The following is a 15,894-nucleotide window of genomic DNA, read 5'->3' on the forward strand; positions in this document are numbered from 1 at the left end:
ATAATAAACAAAACACAGCTCACCTATGCATTCGTAAAGGTCAAACTTTTACTTAAGTTGGCTGAGAAAGAGGACCCATTTCTGATAGTAACACTTGGGCAGCAAGAGCGTGGGACAGGAACTCGGAGACAGAGGTCTTCTTGTCGGGACTTGTTGGAAGAAATTGTAGAGCACATTTCAAGCCTGGCCCTGGCAAGTGTGCAAGTCGGGAAGTGAACCAGCACATGAGCATTTCTCTCACTCCCCCTGCCTTTCAAATAACTAAATAAATATTTTGAGCAAATTTATTGATGAGAGAGAGAGAAAAAAGAGAATGGAGAGAGCAAGAGAAAGAGAGAGACAGAGAGATCCAACTGACCTGTTCATTTCCAAAATGCCAGGGAGAGGTGGCACTGGATGTGAGGCGGGTAGCAGAAGTCAAATGACTGGAACTGTCCTCACTGCTTCTGATGGTCTGCACTGTGGGGAAACTAGTCACAGCTGGAACTCAAACTCAAGCTGAAAGTCAAGCCAGGGCTGAAAATGAACCACTTCAGCATGTGGATTGGCATCCCCACATGCATTCCTGCCGCCAGTTCAAGCACTTACCCCCAGCAGCAAGCCCACTAAACGGCAATGTTATTCCGTTTGTTTTGAGGGCATCAACCGTTTTTTTTTTTTTTACGTTTTCCTCCCCTCCACAGGAATTAGAGTGATGGTGATCACTTATAGCACTGTGCTTGATTTGAAAGGAAATGGACCCAAACCTCTATGCCATGAATGCTGATGAACCGTAATTTTTCCTGTGTCTGCCTCCTCCAGTAAATATCAGGGTGAATGTTTGTGAGTCACACATCTACACATGAGTTCATCCAGCTGATGATATCTTAGATTCCCTGCTTTCTTTGCAAGCTGAAGTGAATAGGACAGAGATCACAATGGGGGTAGATGGGTGAAATTGTCTTAGCCATTTTGGAAAAATTTTCCCAACTATTTCTTGTCCTGTGTGGCTGTTACATGGTCTCAAAACTCCTCTCTAGTTAAGAATATCTAGGAAAGGGATTGGAAGTCCAAGTAGTGTCAACTGCAGCAACAGACCAACTCAATATATGCACATGCTCCTTTAATTTATTGTAGGTTGGAAATATTTAAAATGCATTTAATATATCCAACTTACTAAGCATCATAGGCCAAGATAAACTATTTTAAGTGTGCTCAGAAAATTTATCTTAATTTTCAGGTAGGATATATCAATGCTGAAAGTGATGAATGAAGAGTTGTATGGGTACAAATTTGCATCACTGTAAGACAGGAAAAACAACCATTGGTATAATTTGAAGCTGTCTATAGAAAGGCTCATGCTTCCCAGGGACAGTGGGGGGTGGGGATATTCATGGCTTGGGTCCTTGGCCCAGGGACAGTGGGGGATGGGGAAATTCATGGCCTGGGTCCTTGGCCCCACCTGCCTAATGGGTGCTGGGTGTGTGAGTCTTGGGAATTAGGGTCCTGCAGGACCCCAGGCCATCTTGCTCGGGTCCTTGGGTCCACCTGTGAGAACTGGCTCTCCTAAATGGAAAAGATGGAGCAATGATGTCAGGCCCTGATGCACATGGAAGATATGGCATCCCGTTGGAGCATGCAGAGGACATCTGGTACCACAGTAGAGGAAGGAGAACAGAGTAATTTGGACAACTACCCCAGCAAAACTAAGGCAACAAAAATCTGAACAAGTGGAGACTCTAAGGTCAACTATGTTAGCCAATGGACAACGGAAGGGTTTCCTCATCTATGAATATGCAAGATCAATACCATTTCAGAACTATTGAAATCACCTGGGCAGAGCCCTCAGAGTGCGAACCACATTGGGACCCTGGGTGGATAACAGGTGGCTATTCCCCATCCCCAGGTATTGGGGAAGTGGGGAGGCTGGGTATGTTTTTTCCCCTTATCTTCTTCCTTCCCCCAGAAACAGGAAGAGAAATAGAAAATTTGGAATCAATGATCACATCCACTTTTCCCTACCCCTGGATCCTTCCCACCCTGACCAACTATGGAAACATCATCTAAAATAAAAATAAAAAGAGATTCATGTTTGTTAGAGGTTTATTTCTTGGTCAACTTAAGAATTGTGGAGATGGAGAAAACACTGGTGTTTTTGCTCAACGTGGTTAAGAGCCACGTTCTAAAAGAACTCTGCTGTACTTAACATTTGCTTCTAAGACTGCCATGCTATCCTTCACAGATCCTCTTCTTTGTTATTCTACATCCAAGCCAGTTGGTCACAAAGAGAAGAAGAGCTGGAGGATGTGTGAGTTGCAGTCTGTTACACACTGCTTGTGGAAGTCAGCTTTCACTGCTTGTGGAAGTCAGCTTTCACTGGATCCGAAACCACACAACCACACTTTCAAAGAAGGCGGGGAATGCAATTCAACCAAGCACGAGCAAGGAGAGGAATAAGTTTTATTGGTGCTCAGATCACTGACACCAGTTCCTTATAGCACCTGTGTTGGCAAAATATTTTCAATCACCATTTGCTTATTCACTCAATTATTTACTTGAAAAACCACATTGAGAGGTCATTTGTATGTTAAATATGAGGGTTACTGTACAAAAGTGAAAGAAGACCAGGGATGATTCCACCTTAGAGAGCTCACACAGGAATGCAGACATGGAAACAGTTCAAATAATTCCACAAATTAATGTACACTCTTATTTTTGCAAGTACTTCTTTCAAAGGAAGATGGTGCAATGAGAGCTAGTAACGGGGGCTATGATTTACTTTACCAGGTCAGGAATGACCTCCCTGAGCATATATTTTTATGAGCAAAGATCTTAAGAAGAATTGACATTGAACCCATCAGTTGAAAAGTGAGAACCCAGAAGGATGATTTTGCTTTCAGATGAAACTGTATCTAACACACAGATTGATTGTCATGCTTGGTAAGAGGGTAGAGGTATTGCAGACACACGGTTTTGTTTTTGTTTTTGTTTTTGTTTTTGTCTATCACGCAATATGGCTAAATTGATATATTTATCAATCCTTACTCATCCAGTAGCTTTGAGAGTGGTCAGCAGTGAGGACCTCCAGGTTTGGGCATAGGCAGGCCTGCTGGGGGTGATGGGAAATATACTTGACAATCCACTTGTATACAGTGGCAAGGGACTCTGTGGACCTGCAGGAGTTTCTTTTCTGATCCCATGGTAAGGCTCAGAGGAGAATGGTCAGCCACCTCTGGTGTTCTGACATTTAGTCACATATGTCACCACTTGGCCTCAGGCTGTTCTGCTATCTGAATTAATAGAGAGAGTCTTCAGTTTGTTCTTCCAGTACATACAGTTTTGCTGTGATTATGGCGCTCTGCTTGTGTCAATATGCACTGAATTGTACTCTGTTGTGTCACTGCATGTCAGGACAATATCCTACAATAATAGGCTACAGGAAGTCTGGCACAATGCAAGGGAGAAGCAAGCATGAGAAAGAGGGGAAGATGAACCAACTCACTGATTGGTAAGATAATGAGCAGGTTGCACATTTTTCTTTTTGGAAGCTGCTTGTTTCACAGGGCTAACATCTCTCAGGTAGCAGAACTCTGTGTGCTCTTTAGAATGAGTTGTGATTTGTCACAACTACAACTTGAGATTATATATATATATACTGCCAAGAAAGGTACTAATGAGGTATTGCACCATTTCTTCTCCTATTGCATATGTGGAAATGCTGGGTCCAAATGAGATTCCTTGGGGTTTCGAGATGTAGACTGGAGAAGCATGATCCACATAAGCCGTGTTTGGCACTCATCTTGCGGTGGCAATGACACATGTTATTTAAAAAGTATACTCAGTCAGATCGCCTTTTCTATAGAGAGTTTCAGTTTAAAACAGTAGAATATCAATGGTTTATTTAACTTCTGGCTTTAATCTTTCTCTCTCTTTGAAAAGAGAATCCATTTATAAGTGAGAATTTCGTTAGGCAGGAGTGGGTTGGGAAGCTGTAAGTAAAGAGTGTGAAGCAGGTTTCCTGGAGAATACAGGTCAGGTAGGCTGGGAGCCAAAGCGATGCTTCCGGCCTCCGCCGTCTTGTCGTTTCTATGCCCCTGTTGGCTGCAGGCCATGGCTTTTGGGCCACGAAGTCTCCTTTCTGGATGGGCTGTGCAACCAGAGCTCCACCTCCAGCTCCCTACTGGCCTCAATGCCACTTGAGGTTTGTTGAAACTCACTTCAAACACAGCAATAACATTTGCAAACGCCAGGTCCTCAAGGCAGTTCAGTGATCACATGTGTTAAAATGTATCAATGTTTAGGATTTAAAATATGCATCCAACACACTTCTTGGTAGCCATTTTTTCAGGAAACAGTATTTTAAAGGGGTCATGTTCCAGGAAACAAAAGACAGCTGAGGTACTTCACGGACCCATTTCTTTATTTTTGTTCTCTCTCCTCTTCATGGTCTCTCTCTCTCTCCACTCACTCCTTTCACTCTCCCCTCCCTTCCCTTCCTCCCCTCCCTTCCTCTTCTCTCCACTCCCTCTTTCCTTCCCCTCCCCTCTTTCCCCCCTTCCACTCCTTCCCTCCTTTCCTCGCCTTATCTTCCCTCCCCTCCCTTCTTCCCTCCCCTCCTCTCCCTTCTCTTCCTCAATTCCTCCTTTCTTCACTGGTTTCCCAATTAGTGCCAAGATCCAGTTAGAGTTAGATATCCCTTCAGAGGATCCGTGCAGTGCCACGTGTAACAATATCGTGGATTTTGACATTTTTGGTCTGATTTTCATGAGCAGGGTCTGTGCTTCAGTTATCTCAGAAGCTGCCACTGTGTCTGCAATAGTTCAGGCTTTAAGCAAGCTGCACCCAGGACATCCACACTGTTCTGAGTTCACGGTGCTCTGAGGCCCTAGAGGAAATGTTCAGTAAACCGCAGTTGTAAGTGCCAGTCATGAAATGCATAGGCCTGAGGCAAATGGGAATGGTCATTGTTGTCTGGGTGGATTCAGGAAACACACTTGAGCTTTGTTATGAGGAATAGACAGAAAGAAGGAAGGATATTCAGCGCAAGGAATAGAAAGCAGTTCATAAGGGAAGGGTGAGTTATGCACTCTGAGAATCACGGGATAGGTGGTAAACCAGGGCCGAGCAGAAACAGGGCATCAACATGTCACCAGCAATGGCAAATCCTATAGAGTTAACATCCACTGTAGGCCAGTTAGTACTCATAGCCACTGACACGGACCCCTTACTTTATGGAAGAAAGATGAAAACAAAGCTGGGATCTCAGCAAGAATGCAGAAACTGGAAAGTATGTGCAGATGTCCTGACTCCAGACTCCATCTTCTGAAAGACCATGCTATCCTGAATCAGAAATGCGACTGCTGGCAAATATCTAGAATTTTGAATAGAATGGTCTGGAGGGTGAGGATGGCAGCGGAATGTTCTGATGGGGAAGACTTCTCAGATGTGATAGGACAAGTGACTGTCCTTGTCCCCCGAGAATACAGAACACAGAAGTGGCTTCTTTGGAGAAATGGTCTAGGTAGATGTCAATCAACTAATATTTACAGCACTTGCTGTGTACCAGGCAGTGAGCTAAGTACACAGAGAAGCACACACCGACCTTTTGCCCTGACACAGCCTTTGCCTCAGACAGGTTGACGTAACTGATTCTCTAACATGATAGAAGAGGGATCTGCATGTGAAAAAGTGTTGGGGACAAAGAAGTGAGATAAAGTGACCAGGACATGGATGCATCGATGTTCGTCATAGCCAAGGCTTCTCAGGTGAGGCAACATGGAGACTGATCTGGGTGGAGGACGATTGCTTTCCTGACACAAGGAACAACAAGAGAGGATACAGCCTTGCAAGAGGGAAGCATTTGGAAATTCAGCTTGACCCTTTTAAACAATGGTTGGCACGTGGTGACTACTTCATGTTTTCTGAGTGAATATGTGAAAAATAAATGAATGGCATGAGAGATAAAAGAGGTAACAAGGAACAATTCATCACTGTCTGGGTATGTGGTTGTGGAGGTGGTCTTTACTTTGTAAGTCACGGGGGAGCCCATTATAGTTTTGGAACATGGACAGGAGGTCATCAGACTTAAGGATTAGAAAATTCCCTCTTCCAAACGGGGGTGGATAACCTCAGAGTTCTCAGCCTCTGAAGGCATTCCAGTTTCCTGTGGTCTCCTTGACAGTTGGGATACAGTCCTTGGTGCCCAAACTGATAGTCCTTGGTGAGGAATCGGGAGTCCCCAGGGTTGGGATTCAAGCCTCCTCCTGTCCACCTGCTCCACCCTGGGGTCCCCCCCCCCCTATTTTGTGCGTATCACCTCCTGTTAAGACGTTGTCAGATTTGCTCTTGATTCCACCTGTATATCTTTGTAGTTTTACTATTGTCTATTGCTGATTTGAGTTCTGCACTGCAACTGTTGACATATGCCTTGTTAGAGTTATAAGCCAGTTCAGATTATCCCAAAATCTGCCACATTCAGCAAAATTAAGCTTCAACACTATAAACTGCTGAATGCTAAAATGAAAATAGTCACGAGACAGCTGAAGAGTACCCTATAGCCATTTTAAGGTGTATAGCAGCCTGTTCTGTGTATAAATTAAAATTGAAATGTCAATGAAGTAGTCACAGGATGTGGTTAAGAACTTGCATTTTTTAACATGTTTGTTACTCAATACCATGTCAATTAATTCCATAATATTGTAAATTGTCGATGATGTTATGTTGAGGATTTCAATTGATCGGGATGATATTCTGCCAGCTCTGCTTTCAGACCAGAGATGGCCTCCCCAAGAAACCATTGAATATATCTGGACAATAAAAAAAATCCCTCTTGCAGCTAATGTGAAGGGCAGACAAACTGTGGACTTTCAATGGTGTTAGGAAAAATGTCAGTGGAGACTAAAAATGAGGGTGAAGATTTGGGAGAAGCTTGTGGGGAAAAACTCAAAGGAACAGACCAATATTGACGATGCAAGAGGGTCAGCATCATAACCAGTGCTTAGGCATTAGGCATGGCTGTAAAATCGGGCCTATAGCATCTTGACATCTGACCCAGTGTCTTACATACACACCCATCAGAAGCCCAAATGTAGATCAGCTTCTATCTTATCATATGTCAGCTCTTAGCTGTCAAACAGGAAACCTTAATTGCAGAGAGATGTTTAGAAAAGGACCAAAGTCAGGTCAGTATTTAAAAACTACCAAGAGATTGTATGGGTTTGCACACGTGTGTGCATATGTGCCCAGGGATGAGGTTCATTCACAGGATAGCATAGTTCCTATGGAGTACAGAAGCACTTCTGTACCACAGGTCTCCCTTCATCCAGACTAGTATTGGGGGGACAGGAAGATTGTCTAGTTGTGCATCAGCTATTGCTACCATCAGTCCAGGTCTTTGATCTCACACTTCTACTTTTCCCATGCATTCTTCTTCTCAAATTTGCAACTGCAAGCTCAAAAAGAAATTGGAGCCCATATAATTTTTGCTTTACTGGTTTACACTCTGTCTTATTTATGGTTTTAATTTTACATTTGTAGACTAATTATTGCCTTGCATTCTGTTTCAAGAAACATCCTAGATTCGAAATGGAATTCTACCCTTAGATACACATCTCTAATTCCTGTTCACAGCTTCCATGCTTCCATGCTTTGAGCTGAGTTCTTTACAAAGCAGGTCAAGCTTCCATGCGTGGACTTTTTAAAATTTAATTTAATTTATTTATTTTTTTTAGCTCTTTATTTTCTGTGGCTACAAGACTCTTTGGGAATGACTTAACGCTGTTCCCAGTCCCTTTCATGGTGGTGTCTGTAACACCTGGGCTTGCCAAATCTTCATGCATCAGCTACCAAGAAGGCTAATATACAGGGGAAGGGAAGTGGGCTTTGGGTCAGCAACCTTGTTCAACCGCTTGAGAGCGAATGACATTGGAAAATCAGTTAACCATTGGGGCACCAGTACAATGAGAATAAACAGCAACTTACTCCAAATATCATTGTGAGAATTAAAAATTTGATGCTTAAATAATAATGCATGATAAGGTTTTAATACAATGCTTTGAGTATAAGGATCACTCAGTGAACATAAACTATTGTCAAGTTTATGATTACAAGAGCTCAGACTTGGAACACATTATCAATCCCAATGGTGTGTTCCATGTCTGAGCTCTTGTTGGGAAAGAGAGGGCATACCACTATCTCTTGAAAGATGAGAAGGTTTGGTTGGTTAGGCAGCGATGATTTTTGGTGAGTTATGGGTACTGAAAGACCTGAAAGACACCACCTGGAGGGTCCTTTCTCAGCAGAGTGGGACCCGAAAGGCATCGGGGAGGCCTGGTGTGTGCAGCATGGGGTACTTAGGTCTCCCAAGTGAGATCTGTATGGCTGTGCTTTCATCTGTGCCTTTGCTTCTACCACCTCCTTCAGCACACAGAAGATATACAAACCTTCTCCTGGCTGTTCTTTCCATGGGTCCTAACATTATCCTGGGCTCTCAAATGTGGGTGTGAGTTCTAAAGCTCTCTTTGACAATGTTGTAGAGCTGCTGAATGTATCCAAATTGTTCCTCCTCCTCTCCCCTCTCCCGGCTTATTTTCGACCCATCAACTGTCCTTTTACCCTCTCTCACATTTATCCTTCCTGTGATTTAGGCAGGTACACAACCTTTGGTTTTCAACTCTGTTCCCTTATAATTCATTAGCACGTTTTCATATCTCCAAACATCACATTTCTTCTCTCTAAAATGGGAGAAGTAATTGACACATACCTCGTAGATGTTTCCAAGAGATTGGATGTAGAAGTTACATGTGAGACTATCAGCATTTCTGACTTGGAATACAGTTTAGCAAATGCTCCCTTTCAACTGTCACTCAATAAGGTTATTTTTTTAATTGAAAAAAGGACACATGTATTTTATGCATGTGCACACATAAATTATGTGTATATATAATGCTACTAGAAGATTCTAAAGGAAGAGTCGTGTGCTCAGAGATCATTGCTGTTCCCGCAGAGGATGGAGCCTGCCTAGGTTTGCTGCTTGGTACTTTCGTCCTATTGCCTCGTTCACTGATCTTACCTCTTTTCATGATATTGCTGATGCTGCACTGTCTCAGTCGGCTTCCAACAGTACCCCACTCTCTCTGCTATTCATTCTTCTTAGCACAGCACACAGGGCAGGAACTGCCAACAACAGAAACTAAAAAATAGATTCATATAACTGCACACATTGAGGCAAAAGTAAGTGTCAAATTCTAGAAGACATCAACTGTTTTGTCCTGTTAAAAGACCAACAAGAATTATGACACAGAATTTGTTTCTACACAATAACTATGGTGATTCAGATGGAAGAGCAAAAGAGAGCAAAGCAACAATGGATTTAATTTATAATAAAGATACATTTCAGATGTGGGAAATTGTAGCTTCCATCTGGTTTGCTGCTTTATCCTTGCTGAAGAGCAAGGCTCTCAATGGCTCAAGGAGTTGACCGAGTGAATGAATGGATATCTAGCTGAAGGAAAATGGTACAACTTAAAAAGAGATGTTGAAATCATTGGTCTTATATCTTTCCTGTTTAATTCAAACAAGACATTAAAGTAGACTCTATGATGATTTCCATTTTTCAGATGAAACAAAATTTAAAGTTTAAAGAAATTAAATATCTAAGTCAAGGCCACACATACAGGGCTAGTACTTTAACCACCATAGTAGGACTCGGCTGAAATGTCTTGCTTCTCTTCAAGTGGCCCAAAGTAATTGAACATTTAGCTTTTTCAGTTTGCACAGAGCTAATTAGATACTCTGTCATTCCACAATAAGGCAGAATATGGTTTCATATTCCATAGGACTATGCCTCTGTTTCTCCATTTGTATGGTGGAAACAGCAAAGCCTGCCCTTCCTCCAGGGGGAGGTTTTGGGATTTAATTACAGCAATACTTACAAAAAATGCGTTGAAGTTAGAAAGCGCTTATTAATATCATGGCTCATGACTGTACTTCCAAGTAGGATATCCTTGTCTTTAAAGTGAATTGCTTGGGATGAGCCCCAAAGGCTTTCCAGAGGGAATTGTGGGGAGCATTAGTGGTGGCTGCTTAATTCAGCCCATATGGCTTCACAGTGATTCCATAAGTGAGGAGGGGAACGAATCATCCCTTCTCCTTAACTCTCAAGTGTGGGAACATTAAAACTGTGCTCCTTAATGATTATAACACTCAGGAATGTTGGCACCTTTTCTTCCTGACTTCACGTTATGAAGCTCAGGGAGTGTTGAGTAACAGGATGTACATTCATGCCATTTTTAGTTTCTTTGGGGGTTCATTTTGGGAAACTTCTCTTCAGGCAAGAGCTTCAGTGGTTAGACACGGAATAGCCCTTTAACCTCAGAGCTGTTGCCTCCAAGGTGGTGCAAAGGTCCCAGTGTGCAGCGCAAGATTTGGATCTTGGTCCTCATCAGGAGGAGTCATTGTTTGCAACTGTGTTCCCCAATGGAAAAGGATTATGTCCTTCATAGTAGGGAACATTATGTTCTTATTGCAAAATCTCTCTATGATCTAGTGTTGGGCTGATGGGGATTTGATAAAGCTGCTTCTTCTTGGCTGCGAATATCCTTCAGGGCTCCGTGTACTGCTTTATCCCATCCCCAGCCCCAGCACTTGCCTTCACACTGGAAAGAAAGGACACAGGATTCAGTGTTCTGCCACATCCCACTACCACCCCTCATACTTTCACTTACACTGCAAGGCAAGACTTGGGGCTCAGGGAATCTCACTATTCCCCTCCCAAGCCCCACACTCCCATTCATGCAACAAGACAAGACCTAAAGAAATCCTGATAATGTTGGAGATACCCCAGGGCTGTAGGGAGACCCACATGGCTTTGGTCAGGAAACTGACTTGCCTCCCTAACAAATTACTTCAACAGACTGTTCTTTGTCATGTAACCTGTTTTCTCATCTGAAAGTTGAAAATATAATAATTTTTTTAATCACATACCACTTTTGTAATTGTCAAATGAATCTGTATTTCTATACATGCCAGTCATCTATCTATAAACCTGTAGATAGATTGGTAAAGGGACCATGGGAATGGGAGGTGCTCTAGCTTAGCTTGCTAACTGTGATGTGTTTATTTTTTGTTTGAAATGGAGAGAATGGGGGCGGGGTGAGAGAGAGAGAGAGATTGAGATTGAGATTTTTCATATTCTGGCTCTTTCCCCAAATGCCCACACCAACCATCGTCACCAGGCCAGTATCAAGCAGTAACCTAGACCTCATTTCAGCTTTCCAAGGATTTATACCTGCTGCTTCCCAGTGCTTGTAATTGGGAAGCTGGATGCGAAGAAAAGTTGGGACTTGAACCTAGGGCATCCCTCGGGGTGGATTAATTGCCATGCCAAATGCCCAGTAAGTGTGGTATGGATTCCAATTCTGTGTGGCCTTGGAAAAGTCATTTAACCCGTTTAGTCTCAGTTTACTCCTCAATACCTATCTCAGTATGTCGCAAAAATTAATCGAGATGATCTGTATTGAAGTACATAACACAGGGCACAGTGCTCCTAACATCTTAACGTGTATCACCTGCGATCACTGTCTTCCTTGACAGAATGATTAGAAAATTACAACGGCTTATACACATGCGGAAAGTAGCAAGTTTACTCACTATTTTTGTAAGAACAACAAAATCCCAATTCTAAGTGGTACGAATTGTTCTCTGGGAAAATGAATTATTCACCAGGCTATTGTCCTCAGCACATTCAATCCTTAGCAGGAACAAGAGAAGTGCAAAGTCTGCTAGATGCAGCTGTGGCCTATTTTAGGGGTGCACTTGAGGAAATTGGGGACAGTGAGAATCTGGCTGCTCTTTTTTCTTGTGAGGTCAATGTCTTTTGCAGATTAGGATCAATGATGAAAATACGCCTGGAAAATGCATCGCTGCATATTGAAAGCTTATCTTCCTATTGCATTTTCTTAATGCACAAATACTTTCACCAAAAAACTTGGAAACAAGACACACTGAAAGATATAACCAATAGTTTCAGTTACTTCCACTGTGGCTAAATAGCTCAATGGATGCTTATAACTTGTCAAAAAGCCAGTTCTTCCTTTCGGTGTGGTATCTTAATAAGTAGGGGAGGAGTCAACATTGTGGAGCTTAAAAAAGAGACAACACAGGTGGCTAAACCAAACCCCTGATACTTCTATCTTCCAAGTCTGGAACGAAACTCAGGGTGTTTCATTTGTTGGTTTGTTTGTTGTAGTACTACATCCGATGCTCACATGAGAAAAATGTTGTCAATCACTGGTTGAATAAATGGACTCACTCTTAATCCCTACCTTGCCTGTAATTCTGTTAGTCTTTTCTAGCCTGTTTTCTAGTAGCTATTTTAAAAATGACTTTTTTCTGTAGCAACCTATCTGAGCTAATGAGATGGAGGCATGCTAGGAAGGGAACAGGTGGCAGGAATGCAGAGATAGAAAAACAGGGAGACGTAGTTATAACATGCAGAATAATTTAACAAAAGTGAAGCAAGAATGTATTTTTGGAACAAGAAAGAGGCAAAGAATTCTTAAGGGTGTTCAGAAAAATGAATAAGCAGCTACTGAATTATGAAGGATTGGCTTGCAAAAGTCATTTACTTGACTCATGTATAATTGCTAGGACATGAGCTGCTTAAAATAGAGCACGCAGATGTACATTCCCAAAGTAGTTTCAATTAAGGGCCCAGAAGGATCAGGATCAATACAAACAGTGTCCCTGTGAGCCCAGCTGTCTACAGGTGTGGGTTCGTATCCACAGTGACTACTCTCAATGCGCCCTTCACCTTAGCCCTCGGAGGGTTAAACCTAGACCAATGTGAGCGATTGTGGAACAAATGCAATGTGGCAGAAATGACGTGTAGCAGAGATCCATTTAGAATTTACTTTCATTAGATACTAATTAAGGAGTTGTGGGCTGGCGGGATATGAGTTGAAAACAAGAAAATAATATAGATATTATATTTATATATACACTCCAGTTGAGGATGATGGAAAACAGAGAGATAGCAAAATAAATGAGTGGAGTAATTTAAAACAGACCCCAAGAAGGTAATCACATAAGGGTATGGAAAAGGATTTTCTGAGTTACCAGATGCATGTGACAGTTGTACCAGAGGCTGTCAGAGAAGCATTCTCGAAGAACATGGATATTTGACTGGATTCTTAGAAACAGACAGCTATGTGAAGCTCTAGGTTTGGAGGAAATTTTTCTAACAAATGAAACCAGAGCATGACGTCTTTGAAAAAGGAATAAGCTTGGTAGGGCGGGTCAGGGAGTGGGTAGGTTGGAGCAAAAAAGCCAATGTTGTTGGAACATGTGAGCATCTGAGAAAGAGAGAGCATACAATTAGCAGGTAAGTAAGAGTGAGCAAGGTCATGTGGTGCCGTATCTGGGCTTTGGAATTGAATTCAAAATATTCATGGAGGGCCTTGTATGATTTGACGTAAGAGTAGGAGACGAGTCTGATCTGAGGGTGCTTTCAGAAGATCACTCTGGTTTCGGTGTGAGGAATGAACTGCATGGGAGCAGGAATGGAGGCGGGGATCTTGAAGAGGTTCTGGACCGTTGGGGGGATCGGTAATAACATGCACTAGAAGGTAACAGGGAGAGGCTGGGAAAACGTCCCCGTCAGAATGTATCTTGGAGACAGGATCAGAAGATCTTGCTGATGGAATATGGGTGGGATAGTAAATAGGGGAGTTGTAGCAGCTGAGGATGTTGGTGAGGTTGACAAGAGTAAGATGGAGATAGCATTTTGGTAAAGTTTAATAGAAGACAGAAGGGAAAACATTGTTGACTATTTAGTAAATGTGTGGAAGGTTATAATGGGCAGTGACTGGAGGGGAAACATGAGTTAATGAGAGATTTTTTTTACATTTAAGATGGAAGATTACATGTATTTGTTAGTGTATTTTTTATTAATCTAAATTATTCAAAAGGAGGGAGAAAGTGTTGACATAAGAAACAGGTGAGATCATTTCAAAGGAAAAATTCTTGAATAGGTGAAGCAAATGGGTCTAATGATAAATTTTGAGACTGGCTTAAATGAGAGCAGAAATTATTAATTTATAGAACTGGGTGAGTTAGAAATGTGTTCATGAGAACAGTGAAGAGTTCGTATCTGATCTAATATCATGACTTGGTAGACCAAGTAAGTGTCCAGGGAGATAGACAGCACAAAGGAATTTCAGAGGAAATATTGTGGAAACTCGGAAGGAAGAGGAAGACCTTGCCTCTAATAAGGGGCTAACGAAACAGAATTTTGATATTTCAAGTTTCCAAAGTTTCACTTTGATCAAATCTGTTAGTAGCAGACACTGATTTCCTCACTTGCTTTGCCATCACTTATGCCTAGGCACCTGCATGTGCAGAAGTAAGATGACCCCACAGGAGTGAAGAATTCCTCATAAAAGAGGCAAGTGAGTGGTCCTGGGCTCAAGGTACCAGGACACAGCGTTGGGAGTGAGACAGTGGAGCCAGGGGCCTGGAGAAGAGCAGTACTCTAGGCCAGATCAAATGTTTGGTAACGATGCCTGAAACACATACTATCGCAATAACAGCAAGTTCAATTTCTAGCAGAGGTATGTTTTCTCATTGGTGAAAATGACAATAAAATTGGGGCTGTGACTAAGAACTGTCACCTAAATAAAAACATTGACAAAGGGTTATTGCACTGAGCTTTTAAGGTCTTTCTATTAAATACTGAAAATAAGCTCCTGCTATAGCAGTGCTCGGATGCTAAAATTACCTCTCCAGGTTGCTTTCCCAGCGTGTGTTTGGTTCTCCATGAAGTAATCCTCATGAACTTAAAGAAAATGACACCATTGGAGCAACAAGAATGGCCCAGAGGCAGTTCAAAGCTCAATTAGGAATTCCTATGGGAAAAGTTCCTCCAGAAGAAGTAAATTATCTAACACAAATTCACTGCAAAGCTCAGTCTGAAGACATTTGGGGTGAACATGAAATTAAGTAATTTGTGTCTGTGAGAAGAATGTAACCGTGAATCCAGAGTCAGATAAGAATAAAAGCAATTGTTATGTGACAAAAGGATAAACTTGTGAAAAAGGTAGCCAGTGTTGAAATTAAGATAACTCCATAGTTTCGAATTATTGCAGAGACTTTTCAAATGGTGGGATAGCTTAAGTCATTGGAATCGGTTTGTAGAATATGAGAATGTAGCTAGAATATGAATGTACACACGAGCGATTACTGGATATGTTCTCCATGCAGGAAACTTAGCATGTTTTTGTTTGTTTTAAATTTGGTTTCCTGTTAGAATGCTTCTAAGATATATTGCTGTTTTCATCAACCAGACTTTCTGTGGGAAAAAAGCAGCTGACATATAATTTTAGATTACACACGCCACACATACTACTACTTATAAAAGACATTTATGAGATTAGTGTGTAATGAGAGAGCAAATGAGACAGTCTGTCCAAAGATGGTTATGAGACATTGGGACAAAAAATGAAGCTGTTTTTGACCTGTTTAATACACATTTTCAGAATATTCTGCTAACTGCCAGATGCTTTATGTATCCATTGTTTTGAGTAGTCCAGAAATACGAGCAGAAGAAACTACTTACTTACTTTAGAAAGATTCTGATTAACTGTCCATATTAACAGATTAAAATGGCAAAGCAGGTTACAGGGAAATTAAATAGTATATAATCATCCCTCCATAAAAAAAATATTCCAGGGGTAAGCACTGTGTGGTTAAACTGCCACATGGGATGCCCACATCCTGGTTCATACTTCCAATACATCCAATGATAGTCCAAGTGCTTGGGTTCCTGCCGCACACACAGGAGCTGCAGACAGAGTCTTAGAGTCTAGCTTCAAGCTTCAACTTGGCCAAGTCCCTAGTAGTGTTGCAGGCATTTGTGGG

At 41.9% G+C, this 15,894-nt stretch overlaps 1 pseudogene; it reads left to right on the forward strand.

Moving 5' to 3' along the window:
- The first annotated feature begins 13,682 nt into the window (after positions 1 to 13,682).
- On the forward strand, positions 13,683 to 15,197 carry LOC121155933 (annotated as a pseudogene).
- Positions 15,198 to 15,894: the final 697 nt, after the last annotated feature.

This window comes from Ochotona curzoniae, unplaced genomic scaffold (genome assembly GCF_017591425.1).
Source record: "Ochotona curzoniae isolate NIBS_2020 unplaced genomic scaffold, NIBS_Ocur_1.0 contig_3190, whole genome shotgun sequence".
In the NCBI taxonomy this organism is placed as follows: domain Eukaryota; kingdom Metazoa; phylum Chordata; class Mammalia; order Lagomorpha; family Ochotonidae; genus Ochotona; species Ochotona curzoniae.